The sequence below is a fragment of the Leuresthes tenuis genome, unplaced genomic scaffold (assembly GCF_036924035.1).
Source record: "Leuresthes tenuis unplaced genomic scaffold, fLeuTen1.0.hap1 SCAF_6, whole genome shotgun sequence".
In the NCBI taxonomy this organism is placed as follows: Eukaryota; Metazoa; Chordata; class Actinopteri; order Atheriniformes; family Atherinopsidae; genus Leuresthes; species Leuresthes tenuis.
The window spans coordinates 23,855,811-23,870,476 of record NW_027325360.1 but is presented as its reverse complement, the minus strand read 5'-3'; positions in this window follow the sequence as shown (position 1 = coordinate 23,870,476).

Below are 14,666 nucleotides of genomic sequence, written 5' to 3'. Positions count from 1 at the left end.
GAGCCATATGTCTTATTTATTCACACATGGTGAAGGATGCCAAAAGTCTAAACATAATTAAACTGCACAGCATAGTTACCATTTGAATGTAAAAATGCTGGCAACATATTTGAAAAGCATTAATAGATTTTCCCAACTGACACTCTGTCAACAGAAGTGTGGAGACAAATTTATGACAGTGAGGTATATTTTCCACACAACATATTAAGTATCTTGATTCAAATGTTTCTACTGCCAATACATATAATAATCAATGTACATAGGCAGTGTATTCTTACCCAAGACATTACCCTTTTCCGTGATGATAATGAGTTATAAACAGATGAAAAGGATGAGATGTCAATATTTACTTGCTGCCATAGCAGCAGTGAAAGATTTATGCACAAGGTTTTAAATGGAAAAAACTAAGCAGAAGGGAAAAAAGAACAGTGTGAACAACCTGAGCAAATGATAAGGGTGCAGGTAATTTGAGTGCTAAAAAAGAGGTTGCACATGCGCTTGCTTTTTGGTTCTGTGTAATATAATGCATTTGTGTCATTAAATCTTTTGTGAGTTGGAGAACTGTTGAAACAGCAGAGTATCGACAGAGATTAGTATTTGGAACAGAAGTGACAGAGCATGCATGAGCTCATGGAGATCAGAATTACAGAACCAACATGAAAGAAAGACTGCTTCAATGAAGCGCTAGCCTCAAAGCTGTCTCCCGTCTCAGAGGGGCAATAAAACACGAGCCTGCTGTGTGGCAGATTTCCTTGACATCAGTCTTTTTAACCAGCTTGACAATATTTCCTGCTCACGTAAGGGAACAGCTTGCCAAGAACATCAGTAAGTTTTGGACCAGTGTTTACCTTTTACAGGCCAGTGTGAGACTTCTTATAGCTGTCTGGAGAATATGCCGTCAGTGATATCATCACGGGGATGATGTACTCTAGGAACCACCCACAAAGCTCCTTCCTTTATAACAGCTGCCTATGGGAAATGCAACAAGGACACCAGCTTGTCTGTGTCAAACCAACACCTTCATGTGTTCTGAACATGTTTACTGGAATGTAGCTGTTGTGTGAGTGCATGTGTCTGGTTGAGTTTAATGTGAGCCAGACACTGACTTCATCTCCACAACGTTCACCACAGTAGTTCCATCCATCCTGTATCCAAATCTGCCAGCCAAGTCCTGTTTCCTGCTATTACTCCCTGCGACAGCAGATGGAAAGGGGGGTTTGTATCAGATTAAACATTTGGTAGCTAAAAATGGAAAGAGGTAGAACGACCACCTCATGAACACTTTGGTTGAATTCCATGCACAGTCTCAAAGCTACTGTTTTGGGTATGGTTAAGGAATTACAGATGGAAGAGTTTCTTGCTAATATCCACACTCTCACAAATAAATTAAAACTATTACACTTTAATATAAGCATTTGCAGAATAGTCTAGGGAAAAGAAATTAACATACTCTAGCACACTGCAGAATACACTGATTTGTCCTTACATAATTCCATAACTGAGAATTATGTTAAGACTCTTAGATTTTAGACTAAACAAAATAACAAATACAAACGTAAAGCTACTAAAATGCATGAAATGTCTGAAATGACAAAAGTAAAATATTAAATGAGACAAACCCACAGAGAGCATTAGCACTCTTTGGTTCTATTTTGCGTCTCTCAGCTCACTGTTTTGCTTTAACCGCCACCATTTAATTGTTTTAGTTCCCTCTCGATGCTTCAAAGTCTTTTTCACAATCAGCAACACATAAAAAATTAATAACAGACTTGACCAGAAACACAAGACCAAACAAATGCTAATGAAGTGCGTTTTGTGTAAATGAGAAAATCAGTAAGTTTTTGATAATGAAACGATTGTTCCTAAAACTGGGCGACTTGCCCCTCTGCCACCAAGCTAAACATTTGGCAGACCAAGCAAATGTGCCACCCCCCCCAGGATGTTTTGTGTCTGCTCCATTAGTGAGGCCATAGCCTCTGTTTGCCAGACCCAGAGTTGGTCCCTAATCACTCTGCAGAGACTTGCAGCCCTGACAGGACAGGTAATTGTCAATTTTGCTCCACTGATTACTCTCAGACACAACACATGCTGTGAAGGACTGTTGCCACAAAAAACTTTCTCACGCCAACACCAAAGACCCCAATAGCAAGATAAGGAACATGCTGCACACTTTACCAGTTAAAATGACAGTTAAAATGTCAGCATGTTCTACAGAAAGTATATTGGTGAGATTCTGTCTTTCCATCCATCCATCCAGACGGCGACAGTGCTAACCAGTTTCTGTCTTTTTTCCTCAAAAATAAAATAATTTTGATGTAAACTATGAAACAGAAATTAGTAACTCATATCAACAATCACAGGCTGAGTAACAAAGCAAATAACCTTTTTGTAAAGACTTTCATTTTAAGAAGTATAGAACATGTATAAGTATATAGAACATGGAAAAGATGATACTGTGCTCTAAGCTTGAAAGTTCAAACTGAACTCGTGTTCCCTGTTTTCAACCAGATGCTTTGCTAACCCACGTCTGTAATCACACAGTTGTAAAATGACATTTTAAAGTTCAAGTTGCTTGTTTCAAGTGTTTCCACAGCTGTTCCCCCATCTCCACACATCAGCAAGAACAGAACTTCTCAACTTCAAGATATGCTCTAATACACAAATGTATGCAGTTTAGTCAACACCAACAAGTTGCAACTGGCAGGATGAGACACTCCTTCCACTACATTTGCAGGCTTGGAATTGGATGAGATGGAAAATCATTGTTATAAAAAGACTTGAGACACTGAGGTAAAGGAAAAGAAAAGACTGCCCATATATTGGCTATGGAGTAAATATAGTCATGACTTTGAACAACATGTTGTCTCACGATTTGACAAAAGAGGGAAAATCCACTTTCCCGTTTCAAACAATAATCACATTACTTCTTTATTACTTTGACAACTAAATAGTAAAGTGTAGTAATGGTCACATGCTTCAAGAGAGGCTCAGAAAGGGAATGCCATAATATGTTCCTGAGCTCCACTTTATCAGCAACACTTGTAGCCAAAGCCTGTTGTTTCCTGTCAGACACTCCATAGATCACCAGCAAATCTGTGAAGCTAGTGTAAAATGGAGGGTTACATCAGTGGATGCACTCCCTATTGAATTGCAACTACAGAATTACGTCATAAGAAAAGAGGGGGCCTTATGTGGGTCCAATAAAGGCATATTTAACCACTTCTAAGAATCATTCAGTGCAGTATATTTTTTTAGAGGAAGACTGAGGGAACCAAAAGACAGCATCCCACGCTGAAAATAATGCTTGTGTTGGCAGCCCCTTTATTTAGTTATCTCTTGCTTCACATTCACATCTTGTACTTTGGCTCCATTTGGCAGTTTATGTGTGTCTAGGATGCACTGGATTAGGGTTTTTCTTCATGGAACTGGGAGGGCTTGTGACTTGCTTTCAGAGCAATGTGAATTCTTACGGTGTGACCCCAGGAAATGGGGTTGCACTGGTGGCCTGACAGCCATCCATCAATGCTTGTGTCCTGGGACACACTTTCGAGCATGGCTACACGTTGCTCTCTGGCTTTCCTCTCAGCACTGACCATTTCATGCTTCTTGAAATCCAATACATACTTAAATTTAGCTTGTCCTCCCCACATTTTACAACACAGACATGGCCAACAAATACCCATGACTTATGAGACATGGTAGTTAAAGGTTGTTATATGAAATATCACTGCTCATGTCAACAAACTGGAACTGCTTCACTGTTTCTTTGTCGTTGCATATAACACAGAAGCAGCAAGTTATCAGAGTGATGACCACCTAAAAAAAGAATGATAAATGGATGTCAGCTGTAGGTGATAAATCAGCATGGCCGAGTAATGCACTTGGCATTTTTATATTTTAAAGAACTAGTTAATACTGCTTGTGTCTAAAACCTTTCTACAGCTTTCAGGTTAGTTCCTGAACACAGCAAACAATGTCTTCTGAGAAGCTGTTTGCTGCAAGGTGTGTGTATGACATTGTATTTTTGTTTCTTTTTCCAATATTGGAAAAGTCTATGAATCAAACACTGGAGCAAAGTACACCACGACAACAGTGAGGAATTTGACATGAACAGTATTTGGATTTTTTTTTTTTTTAATTTCTTGCGGAACCAGCTGTCAGTATACGTCCGGGAAGCAGACACCCTCTCTAACTTTAAGATTAGGCTTAAAACTTTCATTTCTGATAAAGCTTCTAGTCAGGGATGACTCAGATGATGCTGACACATCCCATTATTAAGCTACTATAGGCCTAGACTGCTGGGGGGCCTCCTATGTCACACCGTTCCGCACTTTGCTCTCTTTTTTCACCCTTTTATTTCCTCATATGGCATTATGTACATTTGGCATTATTGTTGCTATGAACTGTTTGTCTGTCTCAACAGGTGTCCTTTGAATGGTGTTTGTTGTTTGGTGTTTGGCTTGAATTGGAATGTATCATTGAAGTGCCTTGAGATGACATTTGTTGGGATTTAGGGAACATATGACTAAACTGAATTGAATTGATTTACCCAGTTAGCTACTGACAGCTACTCAAGAACAGTTATTACCACAGATGAGCTGCAGTGTAAGTGGAGACTATTATTATTATTTCTCAACTAAAAAAGTCAGAGAAGGGGTTTTTAATATGTGTGTCCTCTTATATTAAACTAGTATTGTGGTGCCAAAAATCTAACTACAAATAAAGTAGATCCAACAAGCAAAGCACCTAAGTTACAAAGCTTGCATTCTACCAAGAGATGCTTTAGTAAATAAAATCATAATCAAACTGATAGCTGAGTAGTCATAGCTTTACTGTATGCCTCTACTGAAAAAAGAAAAAAAAGAAAACCGCCCAACGTCTTCTGCAAATTCAATCAACTGACAATAATCAAAAACAGCATTCCGTCCACCTACTCTTGAGAAACACCTGACTCATCAAAAGTTTGGGGCCAGAATCTGTGCAGCTAATGCTAACAGAATGACTTCATCCTCCCACGTCATCAAATCTGAAAACATGCTACATTCACACAATTGTAGCTTTATCAAAACATCATGCACACACAAAAAACAAGAATGTTTGCACAGTTGCACCGGTGATTCCAGTAAGACTAGGTAGTCACATAGACTGCTGAAATAGCGACTCATTTGAACATGTCAAGAATGGCTAAAACCTAGTCACATTTGTTCAAAACTCCTCCCCTTTGCAGAGCTGAATCTGCAAAGCACTTCATAGAAATAGTTTTACCTATCTAATTTATTACTCAGAAATAAACAAAACTGTAAAATGACTGAAGAATTATAGCCTGGTACATTATCACAAGTTTAAGCTGTTAAATTCCTTAAGAGTATCATGAAACTTGGCAGACTCAGTAAAGGCTGTATAATCTGAGACAGAAGTGTTTTAGCCAAACCTTATAATACAATTCCCAGCAAGTCAAAGACTCAGTTTTACAACCCTAATTGATTTTCTCTTTTGCAAAGAAGGCATCCAAAGCTAGGTCTTCTATGATCATTTGATACACACCATGTGTGCTGACACAAATCCTGTTCTTTTACAAGCTCCATGCCGGTTAGTACTCCAATGAGCTCCAGTAAGACTGAGAGGCAAGAAATTCAAGATGCTTTTCTATGTGTTTAAAGAAATGGAAAGTTTTAGGTGTTAGATTCTAAACAAACAAGTCAAGTATTCTGACCTGACTTTTACTTTACTCTCTGGGACATTCCTCCAAAATTACCTCATTGGGGACAGCAGGCCTGGAAAGCAATAAAATCTGTCTCAGCAGAGATTACTTTTCCATCAGCTCCCCCAGCTTCATTGTTCAGGGTCGAGGTTCAAGCTTGCAGTGTGGGACCCCCTGTAGTAGCTTCATAGGGTAAATAGGTTGTAACAACTTCTACTGCTCAGGGATAAACTTTCACTTTTTCTACAGTTAAAACTTGATAGTGACTATAGGCTCACATTTTACACTAGGGCAGCAACACGTTTGATCAGGTTGGTATAAAGCAAATCAGAAAAAAGTAACTCTATAATCAGTAAAAAAATAGGCATACAGGATGCAGTCTGAACAATAGTAACCCTTTTCACATTGCCAGCGAACTTCACCGCTCTGTTTCTAAGGTTTAGATGAGAACTGAGGGCAAAGTTATTGTGCCTCTCAGCCAGTTTACAAATGAAGTCACAGTCATACTCTTATGTGAAAGGGAAAGCCGGCACGCCAGAACACGCCACTCTAGGCATCGAAACTGTTTCCGCTCCTCCGTGTCTGCCACAATTTGAAAGAAGTCACCAAAGCGATGCTATGCCACCTTTGTTATATAAACCAGTATCTGTGTGACAAGAGCCAGTAAAAAAAAAAGTCAGGCCAGTGGTTTGGGTATATTAAATATTTTCTTTATAACTGAATACACAAGCGTACACAATATATAGAAAGAAAACTTATTCAGTGCAGCTTAATCCCAAAAGGAAAAATGACAGCTGTGTCGATGTATACCTTTTTATCCTTCAAGAAATACTGTTAATGAGGCATGAGAATGATCACAAAGCCGTTCCGCAGCAGAACAAGAATTCCAGATTTTAATTTCAACTGAATACATGCTGTTGTGAGAGCAGCAGTGTCTATAGACCTAACCTAAGGAGGGTTGTCTTGCTTTGTACTGGTGTTTAACATGTGGAAAATGAAATGAGAAGGTTTGGCTAAAAACTAAAGAAAAACTGTGCTAAAGGAGATATATCACAGAATAACTTGGCCAGACAGCTATCTTTTACTGACTGCCTCTTATGATGAAGTCAAAATAGCTAACTAATAGCAAGTTGGCAACAAAAAGTTATAAACACAAAGTGAATGTATTTACCACTGACGGTAAATTTGTGAGGCAGTTACAAAAACATGTCATAGGGGAAATGTAGGCAGAGAATCTGTACAGAATTTTACTAGAAAAGCTAGTCTTTTGGCTAATCATACTGATAATGAAGCTTGTGTAAGCATTGAAAAGTTTGGGCGGTAGCATAGGGCTCAACACTAGTTATTACATCATTCTGGAACGTTAACTGGGCAGACCATAAAACAGACTAGTGTAATGATGTCTGTCTGTGGTTCTGACCTTTTAATGGCAGTGCTTTGCTTGTACAGAGGAAATAGCTGAAACAGTATTGGAGCACTTGTCAAGACAAAGTATTGCTACGAAGTAGATGTAAGTAACGACTGAAAAACATTAGGTAACTGTTCAACTCTTTCAGTTTCCACAGAGCTGTAAAATGGTACAAGCATAATGTTCTGTGTATAAAATAAGCCTCCATATAGGCTTACCTCGTGTGCTGATGTGGTCCAATATAGCTATATCGGAATACCCCAGTAATTATTGTACTTTATTCACTCTGTTTTATTTTTTTTATAATCAAGTATGACATCTGCCATAAACAGTTATGCCAATGAGGGCAGAAGTGTCTGTCTAGCGCAATATTCTAAACATGAAGAGATTTGAGTTAGTACAAAGAAAAGCAATACCCTCACATCATCCAGGAAAGAGTACAACAACAGGGTTTTTGGAAAAGACATCGGCTGCATTGCTCTAATGTTATAAAATTTTACTTGTGAGACAAATCATCTGAAAGGGACTCTATTGTTCCAGTATGCGACTGACTGCCAGCTCTGTGAAAGGAAAGTAGTAAAATGTTTCATTTGATTGCTGTTGCCGGATGAATATAACTTTCGAGCATTTTCAGCAGCCGTTTTATGTCAGTGTCAGACCCACAGCAGTGACACGTGGCTTGCATAATGTCTTGTCAAAATGCTAATAATCATGACTATGTGCTTTGCTGCTTGGAGGAAATTATACACTTTACACTCAAAAGTGTGCACTGTACACATTAATCAACAGGAAGGAAGTCAATGAAACAGGAGTAGCATTTCAACAGTGAACAGTGCACTCTTCAGAACTGGCTTCACATCGCAGCACACTTTGATAGGAGTGCATTTGAATGGACTGCCACAGTGAAGGACTGAGGGGATATCGGGATATTTTTCCAAGGCATTTATTCATGTGGTATCTGCAGTTAGATTTGTGCCTGTTCAACTCACACAAAAAAATTCAATCTGAGGGTCCTCTCTTTCATAATCACAGCTTCAACAAAGAAGTGGAAGAACTAACATACTTGAAAGGTTGTGTTGAGGAAAGGTTTCCAAGATAAATTTCCAAACTAAACATTCTAGTGCTGATCCAAATCCAAAATCAGAGTGCAGACCTAGTCCTATGATGTAGTCTGACCGGACAGTAAAAAGAGCGTGCAGACAGTCGGCCAAATTATGATCTCAACACTGGCCTCTGAAAGCAGCCTGTGCTGAGAGTGTACTAACTGCATACATGTGTTTGTTCAGAAGGGTCAGGTTATTAGACTTGTCTCGTGTTCTGATGTGGTCCAAGAAATGCCTCACTGCTGTACCAAAGCTATGTTTAGGTTACAGCAGTAAACATTTTGTAGCCAGATTTTAGCTCACTTAAAGACCCATGGTATACATCCCATATAAAATCTTTCCCACAGCATCTACTCATTAACTGTAAAACTCGAAATTACATTTTATCATTAAGCAATGTTGAACCCAGTACACTGGAATCTGAACTGATCATTGCTGCAACAATTTCCAAGAACTTGATCTTATGTAACTATCCTCTAAGTTTTAGGCAGACCTGTGAAAAACTGAAGTAATGCTCTACCTTGGCAGCTGAACCACAGCACAACACAATTTGCTGCACATTATCTCATCCAGTGGAAAAGCAATTCCAGTTTATGCGGTTCGTTTAGTTTTCTCCTGTGAAACTGAGGTCTGTCATTGGAGTAAGGGCAAGGAGCATGCTTTAATCTGGAAAATATTATTGGGGGTGGAAGAACATGGGAAACAATAACAGTAGAAGGATTCCTCTTCCATCCTCTGGGTTCTGTGAATTGGAGATATGCTTTAGTCTGCAATTTTACCTCACCACAGCTACCCTCTTGGCCCCCATCCTTTCCTACTCTTTTTCCATCTCCCTCTAAACGCAGACATACGTCCTGGCCAGCAGATGAGCTAGAATAGCTGGAAGAGCAGGAATCCCACAGGTAACATTTTGGACAGTTAGTTCTTACTTTAATAAGTTGTGCTTTCCCCAGATCATTTAAAAGATTAATGTTCATTCAGCTTTAAGCTGTCAGGTGACTCTACCATCCTCCTGCTCGTGCAGTTGTAATAGAAGACACTAGTGTGTCATAAGGTCTTGCAGCTCTGCATGGAAAGTTTCCCGTGTTCAGTCAAAAACTTGCTATTCACACATGGAGAAGTAATCACAACAAATGGACCAAGTAGGCCTTCCTTCAAAGCAGGATGATTCCCTTCTGTTTTAGACATTGAGACAGCCAAAGCTTTCCGGCTCTTGATTAACTACTGTTTTCACAGAGGAAACCATAACAAATGATTTGTAAGCTGTTGTCTAACAGAAGTCACCACAGGGACAGTATCTCTAAAATCTAATCCACATTTGCTTCCTGCTGGGGTGTATTGTGGAAAATATCCTATGAAAAGATACGGCTATCAGGAGAAGAAATGATGTGGAAACACTCTTATGCTGAGTGTGTATATGACTGAATAATAGACTGAGTAGAATATTTGTGGATATCTTTAAAATAAAAAAATCTATAGATAACTGAACAGTGTTGGTGTTTAATGAAAACCTTCAGGTGAACCTGGTTTTATCAGCCATATTCTGTGAGGCTACAGTAGACTGAAAGATGAGGGAAATGTTTTTCAATGTAAAATGAATTATGTAACCTAAGATGATCAAAGCTGAATGGCATGAAAGTAGCTATAGCTATATGTTGTCATAGCTATACTTCAAAGTATAGCTATGACAACTCCATACGCCATTTCATTGTATCAAACCTCATGGTACCTAAGGGTATAAAGGTTCTCACTTACAGGCTTGCAATCCATCCATCCATCCATTTTCATCCGCTTATCTGAGGTCGGGTTGCGGAGGCAACAGGTCCAGGAGAGAAACCCAGACATCCCTCTCCCCAGCCACACTCTCCAGCTTGTCCTGGAGGATCCTGAGGCATTCCCAAGCCAGAATGAATGTCCTGGATCTGCCGTGGGGCCTCCTCCCAGGCTTGTACTGCACCATTATATATAAGGCCACAACGTGTTCCTCTTATCAGTACAACTGCATAAAGACCATAACTTACTTTAGTGTTATAAATTAACAACGTGAAGTACTAACTGAACTTGTTGTCACGTCTCTGGCTGTGTGTGACTAGGGCACATTATATTATGGTTATTAAGGCATAGAAACATGGTTACTCAGTGTTTCACATTAGGTACTTAACCCACACAAGGTCTAAAGTGGAGTGTGGCCAAGTGCCAAGTTTCACAGACTAAACTTGTGATCTTTTACGTCTCAAAGAAATTTGAGTAAAGCCTTCCTTTACAGCAAATAACAAAGAGAGTTGTGTTTGTTGCTGCACTTACTTTTAGCGTGCAAAAGTTAAACATTCTAGGAAAAATGCTTATTTACTTTGTGACTCTTGCCCCGACTGGTTGAGGCAGACAGCAGCCCACCCTGAGTCTGATCCTGTCTGAGGTTTCCTCCCCTCACTGCTTCCTCACACTTGTTCACGGGAGGTTTCTCTCTTAAAAACTGTGTGCTCTTGACCTTGTCGGTTTCCAATCTGTTTTTGTCTATCAAATTTGTTAATACAATATTTTTAATTCAATTTAATGTGATTCAGAAAACTTAGTGTTGATCTTTTGTTGTGCAGACATGTTCAGTGTTTTCTTAACAGCAGTTAGTAATGCAAAATCCACAGCATATCCAGTTACTGTTAATGGTGTGTTTATCTGTGATCTCTATCATCCAGTGAAATCTGGAAATTTCATGCAACAATATTTTACTTGTCAGGTATTTTCAGGCTAATAGCTTATATAAAATGCTACATAATGGTTCAGTGATGAAAGCCAGGAATGAGAGCCACTGTCACTGCTTGCATCCTGTAAATATTATTCTTTTGCTTTCTGAATTGAAAGTTGACTATGTGGTTCAATGATAAGAGTGAACCTGATACTTTCATGCTCTCCCCTCCAAGCCTTCTTTCTCTTCCTCACGCTTCCGCCTGCATTTAACCTTTCCATTACGTCGCCTCTCATTTTCAAAAGGGTGCCACCATTCATTGCTTCTATGGGGCAGGCTCAGACGCCCACCTGCCGAGAGCTTTGCCAGGATCTGCTCCAATCATAATCCTGGCGTCCTTGGAGACTGAGTCGGCGCCAAAGTTCCTTAATGTGACAATAAACCGCTTCGTTTTACATGAGTGGCGAAGTTCCTCCCAGTTGAATATGAATTTACTACGTTTCATTTTTACTGTGTGCTATTTCTTGGGAACAATTTAACATCATATTCTTGCAGCAAGTTTGAGAAATCAGAATTTGCCCACATTTACCACTGATTTTGTCAGCTATTTAAGAAGTGGAAATGTCTGATTTCACATGCTGTTGAGGCCACCCAATGGAAACATTAGTCATGGTCAGATTAGCGACAGGAGCTCACGGTGATGGTGAATTTTTTTTGAATGAAACCCCTTATTTGGAGACCAGGAACTTATTTGAGCCACCGACCTTCAGCAATTATAAAGTTTCACAAAGATTCTTTGTGAAGCACAACGGCTCCTCTTGAGGCTTGTGGTGACCCACATATTACTTAGACTCCTTGTTATTTTCTTGAAGTTTTTCCTTTAAATTGTCACCTTCAGTCAACAGACCAAAACACAGTGGGGAATAGAAGGAATATGGAGTATAAAAATCATGCTGTAACTTTTAATTCAAAAGTGCTTTGGAGGTTATTGGCAGAGTTACTGATTACTCTAACACATTTAAATCCTTGACAGAATTGCCAAGAATTTAATATTTACAGCAGGGTCAACATTTATGGTAGGGTCATGCAAACACACATGCTTTGTTGAAGCTCAGGGATGGAAAAGGCCACACTTGACTGAATTTGGTCACATAAACTGGAGCAAGTATTCCCAGGGAGTTTCAGGTCAGTGGCTCTCTTTTGGAAACCTGCTTATTAAGTGAGATTTTGTTTTTAATAAAAAGCAAAGATGGATAAAACTGAGAACAAAAGACACAATTCATGGATCAGTCTTGATATGTGGGTTGTGCTTGTTCATTACATCAGCTTTTTTTGAAAGATGCAAGTGATGAGACATGTTGTTCATAAACAGCAAATTGGGTGTTAAAATTTTCAGTGATAGTTAAATGGAATGCCGGTATTTTTAAACCTAGACCTTATTTCTGGCATGAAATACGTTTATCTACTCACCGAGAACAGTTTGGTGAAAATCGGCGTCCTTCGAAAGCTATTTAGAAAACTCGCGATCGGCGTATATACATATAGCGGAGTTAATGGGGCAGGGACGATGCAGCCTCTAAACAAGGCATTATCTGTCTTTATTTCACCAATACTTTAAGAAGAATGACTGAACGAACGTGTCCTATTGCTCTGTTAGCTCATAGGTGCTGTTATGTGGCTACTTGCAGCTATAGGAGAGCTAATGGAGGGATTTCTACACAGGCACTCTACTGGGACCACTACATCCACATGCCCCCCTGGAGCACAGTTTATTTACTCCTTTCTCTGTCACAGTCAGCTAACTTCACACAGAGTTTGCTACTGCTAGTTTTGTGCAACATGGCGGGATATTTGTCAAATTTTGACCATGTGAACGACGACTTTGAGTAAGATGGACGTTCTTACCGGACTGAATGAGCTGTGCTGCAGCCATGTGTGTGAATGAAGTGGTCCCAGTAGAGGTGAAATCCGGTGAGTAGATAAACGTATTTCATGCCAGAAATAAGGTCTAGGTCTTACAAATACTGGAGTTCCCCTTTAAGTGGCTTGCACTTTATGGTACCAAATCGAATGAAAACCGATTCATTTAGGGTGACAAACAAAATTCATGTGACATTTTTATTTAATAAAAAAAATAAAGAAAGCAAGATTTTAAGAAAAAAGAGTGAAAAAAAGAGTGAAAAAATTAGAAAGTGCCAGTCTGGGTATTCCAAGTTATTTTAGCTCATACATAAAGTTGTAAAGTGCTCAAACCTTTAGTAGCTATAGGTTCTTCACAATCATTATAAAGCCAATAGCTTTTTTTTCTGATTGCTCAAAAACTGATCCCAACAGTCAGCTGCCATGATCCACTGATCAGCGATTATGATAACTGATAACATCAAATACATGTTAAGAGGGGCACTACAAGTCAAAATTGTGATGTTGAAGACCAAGAGAGTATTTGGTGGTGTTCATACTGTAATTCATCAGTAATTCCACAAACAGCAGGTTAATAAGCAATAGTCTCCCCTTTGGAAGGATGCCTTTCCAATTTTTCCCCAAGCTGTTTTTTATGCAGAACCTCAGCCATCAAAGCTTGCAGACCTGAAATTAAAAACATACAGTTACAACAAAATACACCCTGCTATCCTGGCTGAGAGTAGAAGAAAACTGTTTTGAACTCCTGCATAAACACAAATTTTACTCTGAAATCGACTGGGTAATAAATTATGAAAACAAACGCCCAGTTAGATTGTAAGAAAAACAAATTGAAGCCATTTAAAGATTAATCACTGCTGTAATAAAACAAATCTGTCACAAAATAAACGTGGGATGACTGCATTAACATAATAGTTATCCAAGATAAATGATTTGCTCAAAGAATGACTTGAAGATGTAAACTTTCACTGCTACACAGGCTTAATCAGATGTGTTCTGCAGTGTGATTGTGTAACAATCGGTACTTTCAACACTAGCAAAGCTCTATAGGGAGTACTTTGCATTAGCTCAATAGTTATTTTGCGGAATAAAAGAAAAGACTGAATCTATTGCTGACATAATCCACAGACACAATCTTCACGGTGAACTGGGCTTGCAGAAACCTGAACTGACAGCCTCCACTGTTGGCAGAGCTGCACACGTTTACTGTGAACTCTTCAGGACTCAGCATGAGCTTTGCCAGGCCATCGGTCTGTTCGCTTTACAGTTCTTCCCTTATAGTATCCACAGAAAAGTATTCCCACTGTACCCCCCCACACACATAGGATCACACATTGTCATATTTTCAAGATTACTTTTTTCTAGCACAGCACTTTATATGTTGTTCCTTACTGCTTCCATGGCTCCAATATCACAGCACCTGCACAAGCCTTTATGTTCAGAATGTTTTCCTTTGGATTCTTTCCAAATGACGTAAAGAAGACCAGACTTGTAAACGGAATGTCTGGAAACCACATGATAAATCTTAAGCACTCATGAAAAATAGGTAATTTAAACTTGTTCTTTAAATTCCATGCTACAAGGCATGATGTCAAAAGTTGCATGTTGGTTAATGAGTAAGGTTGGGGTGTAATTCTTATACGGAAAGAGGCTGCAAACAGGCGACTAACAGGAAAATGTAGAAACTTCAGGATTTTTTAATATATACTAGTAAAAGTTGGTCACATGCTGCAAAATATGGCCAGATCCTCCTAATGTAATTTGCAGCTAAGGCATTGTCAGCAATGCACTTTTAACTCACTGCGTGAATTATGATGAGTGAATTTCAGACAAGGCCACACATGCAGCTCA